The sequence below is a fragment of the Piliocolobus tephrosceles genome, unplaced genomic scaffold (assembly GCF_002776525.5).
Source record: "Piliocolobus tephrosceles isolate RC106 unplaced genomic scaffold, ASM277652v3 unscaffolded_35853, whole genome shotgun sequence".
In the NCBI taxonomy this organism is placed as follows: Eukaryota; Metazoa; Chordata; class Mammalia; order Primates; family Cercopithecidae; genus Piliocolobus; species Piliocolobus tephrosceles.
Window position 1 is genome coordinate 1 of NW_022319702.1, and position 4,332 is coordinate 4,332.

At 40.3% G+C, this 4,332-nt stretch overlaps 1 pseudogene across 1 annotated transcript; it reads left to right on the forward strand.

Moving 5' to 3' along the window:
• Positions 1-6: 6 nt before the first annotated feature.
• On the forward strand, positions 7-1,029 carry LOC113222875 (annotated as a pseudogene). The gene has a single exon (XR_003308559.1). The product of XR_003308559.1 is annotated as a protocadherin alpha-9 pseudogene (transcript).
• The last annotated feature ends 3,303 nt before the right edge of the window (positions 1,030-4,332 follow it).

Here is a 4,332-nt window from a genome sequence, read left to right on the forward strand (position 1 = left end):
GCGGCAAGGTGTACGCGCTGCAGCCGCTGGACCACGAGGAGCTGGAGCTGCTGCAGTTCCAGGTGAGCGCGCGCGACGCGGGCGTGCCGCCTCTGGGTAGCAACGTTACGCTGCAGGTGTTCGTGCTGGACGAGAATGACAATGCGCCGGCGCTGCTGGCACCTCAGATGAGGGGCACTGATGGCGCAGTGAGCGAACTGGTGCTGCGGTCGGTGGGCGCCGGCGTGGTGGTGGGGAAGGTGCGCGCAGTGGACGCCGACTCAGGCTACAACGCGTGGCTTTCATACGAGGTGCAGCCAGAAACGGTCAGCGCGCGCATCCCGTTCCGCGTGGGGTTGTACACTGGCGAGATCAGCACGACACGAGCCCTAGATGAGACGGACGCACCGCGCCACCGCCTACTGGTGCTGGTGAAAGACCACGGGGAGCCAGCGCTGACAGCCACGGCCACTGTGCTGGTGTCGCTGGTGGACAGCGGCCAGGCGCCAAAGGCATCGTCGCGGGCGTCAGTGGGCGCCACGGGCCCCGAGGTGACGCTGGTGGATGTCAACGTGTACCTGATCATCGCCATCTGCGCCGTGTCCAGCCTGTTGGTCCTCACGCTGCTGCTGTACACTGCGCTGCGATGCTCCGCGCTGCCCACCGAGGGAGAGTGCACGCTGGGCAAGCCTACGCTGGTGTGTTCCAGCGAGGTGGGGAGTTGGTCGTACTCGCAGCAGAGGAGGCAGAGGGTGTGCTCTGGGGAGGGTCCACCGAAGACCGACCTCATGGCTTTCAGCCCGGGCCTTTCTCCTTGTGCTGGATCTACAGAGCGAATGGGAGAACCCTCTGCTTCTTCAGATTTATCTGGGAAGGTGGGTTGTTCTAGCATTTTATTTATTTATATAATTATTTATTTTTTCTTGAAAGATATTTTCAATTACTCCCAGGGGCCATTCAAATAGTTTTATTCATTTTTCTAGAAATCCAGCAGATTTTTTTCTTATAAAGTAAACCCCTTAATATTGGAGCCGACTTTGTCTTGACTTCTAGTGAGAATTATAAATCGTATATTAAATAGATATTTATTGGGTGCTGAATCGATTTTATTTAAATTTGTGATTAAAATGACATTGAATTTCTGATGCTATGCTGCCATAACACTTGAAAACCAATTTAGCTGTTAGTCATTCATTAAACATTAACATCACTATCATTTATTTATTTCTAAATGATGCATAGTATTTTAATCTACTTTTATTGTTTATAAGAAACCCAAGCAAAATATATAGCAATTGTTACCTTGTTAAGTTTGTAGTTCTCTACATTTCTCTGGACGGAGACTGTGTTAACATCTGATTGTTCAGCATCCCTCAGTATCTATCATTTTGATAAGAAACTTCCCCTAAACTTTAGAGAACGGTTGCTCCACTTTAGGAATCAAATTATGTCAATAAATGTTATAAACACAGCCTTCATTTCAACTTGTATAAAACATGTTTTTAAATGCCTGACAATGTAGATAATTCGGGAAATGTTGACTGAAATTTTGTCTACACTTAGAAAGTTTTTTGAAATTCTGTTTACAGAAATTGGAGAAAATACTTTTTTAACAAATGTTTTCTTTCTTCAGGAAGACATTCTCCTTTTAATTGAAATTTTCTCCATTTAGTGATAAAATGATCAGCCATGTAAAGATTCAAAATTTTGGGTTCTTTTGAAATTCATAGTCTATGACTTAAAACATTACCCTTATCAGTTTAGATGAGAATTAACTTTTTCTGTTAGTAATCCATAAGACAGAAATCCGGTTTAAAAAAAAAACTCTTTTTCTCCTCTCAGCTCATTTGTAACACAAGGCAGAAATCTGGATATGAGATTTGCCTCTTTAATGTCACTACCTGTTATATTTCCTGAATTGTAGTATGTGACTTTCAAAATGGTGGTTTTCTACACTCTATCTTTAGTGCAAGCTATTTGTTTGTTTTCTAATTTACGGTTTTAAAAATTTCGCCTGTTGAGTTTTTGTTATGTGGTTTATATTTTTCTTTCTCTTTCAGCTATTTTATTTAATATTATGTCAGATATTTTACAAGGTATTACTTAATTAAAAACTTAGTGGAGAAAGATCAGAATGGCCTTGAGAATAGAGCCACAATAATAACTATGAAAATGCAAGTAACATTTATTTAAATCAAAATATTTTAATTTTTAAATTTTCTCTTAAAACACACATTTGGAATATGCTACAATATTACATGTTTTTTGTCTTTCTTTTTCTTTCTTTTTTTTTTTTTTTTCTGAGACGGAGTCTTTTTCTACCACCCAGGCTGGTGGGCAGTGGCATGATCTCCGCTCACTGCAACCTCTGCCTCCTGGGTTCAGGCAATTCTCCTGCCTCAGCCTCCTGAGTAGCTGGGATTACAGGCATGTGCCACCATGCCTGGGTAATTTTTGTATTTTTAGTAGAGATGGGGTTTCATCATGTTGGCCAGGCTGGTCTCGAACTCCTGACCTTGTGATCTTCCCACCTCGGCCTCCCAAAGTGCTGGGATTAAAGGTGTGAGTCACCGTGCCCAGTTTTTTTTTTTGGTCATTTTCTTTCAAAACTTGAATGGTCTCTGAGCTCCTGTCATTAAGCCTATCTACATCTGTCTATCAGCACAACTCACCTTGAATAGAGGCTTATACTTTCAAGTATCTTTGTCTTTGCACATTTTTCAAGTTTCATGTGTCATTTAAACTTGGGCCCAGGTATTTGATTATTTGATGTGAATAGAGGGAGGCTACAGATGTCATTTGTCCCCCGCCCTAAGTCCTCCGGTCTCCTTAGAGCTAGTACTTACTAAGCATTTACTATGTCATCAATAATCATAAAATGTATTCTTTATTATTGATGGCTGTGTTGATGGAATTGGTAATTTAGTCCTTCATATTAATCTCTATTCTCTCTCAGAGTATAAGCTCTCATCATACGCAAATTCTCAGAAGGGCTGTGAACACCTTAGTAATAAATTTATCTTTTGAGGTCATTAGCAAACATGAACTCACTGGGATCCAGAGAATGTAAAATTCAAAACAGGCTGTCAAGTTCAAAACAGAGAGGTGAGAGTAGAACAGACACTTCCCTATTTTGCCCAATAGCTCTCTTTATATGCATCTGTAGTTAACATTCCTCAATTCAAGTCAGAATCATGAAACAATAATGAAGCTCCTCCTATGCCAGCTCTTTTCAAGTTGTAATTACTATATAGGGAAAACTAAGTTATCACCCAATATCTTAGACAATTTGAGAGCAAAGGGGGTGCTGTAAGTAAGTATACAAGATCACAGACCTAAACTGAGCCTGTTCCAGACAAATTGGGGCCTATGGTCAACCTATCCTTAGACCTGCTAATGCTACTGCATTAGCAGCACCTAAGTCCTCATTGAATGTTCTGGTTTAAGACCACCTCAGAAACTCTGAAATGGGTAGTATGAGCAAATTTTCATTTTAAAGCACACCTGAGATGATTCTCGTACAACTGAAATTTTAGATCCGTAGCCCTATTTAATACTTGATGTGCAAGTTTCTGTAATCTAAAAAGATGTGGTGGCCTGACACCCGTAATCCCAACATTTTGGGCGGCCAAGGTGGGAGGGTCCCTTGAGCCCAGCAGTTTGAGACCAATGTAGTGAGACCAATGTTAGTCTCCACCAAAAAAAAAAAAAAAATTAGCTGGGCATAGTGGCACACATCTGTAGTCCCAACTACTCAGGAGGCTGAGGTTGGAGAATCGCTTGAGCCTGGGGCATTGAGGCTGCAGTGAACTGTGATGACACCACTGCACTTCAGCCTGGGTGACAGCAAGATTCTGTCTTAAAAAAATAAAATAAAATAAAAAGAGTAATTTAACTACTCCCTACTTTTTATTCAATGTTAGACATCTACATTGGGATATTTATATTATTACTTGGTATAAAATGTACATTAGTAGAAATTGAGTTTAGTTTTTATTATTTTGTGTGTAGAGATGATTGATCAATGGCAAACTTATTTTACACTCCAGATTGCTAAAACAAACGTTGGTATTTTGATACGTAGCTCATTACATTTTAATTCAAGGTTTATAAAAAAGTAATCTCTAAAATCAGAATTTGAAGGAATTTTGATGCAAGAGGCATTCCAAAGGAGTAGAGAAGTATAGAAACAGAATTTAGTAGGACACGTAAACTGATGGATTAAGTGACACCCATTTCTGTCAGTTTTCTTATTTATAAATATTGTTGCTCTGTCATTCAGATTTTAATAAAAAAGTTTAAAGTTATTGACACATTTAAAAATATTCTTTAGAAAAGCCAAAACATCATTAA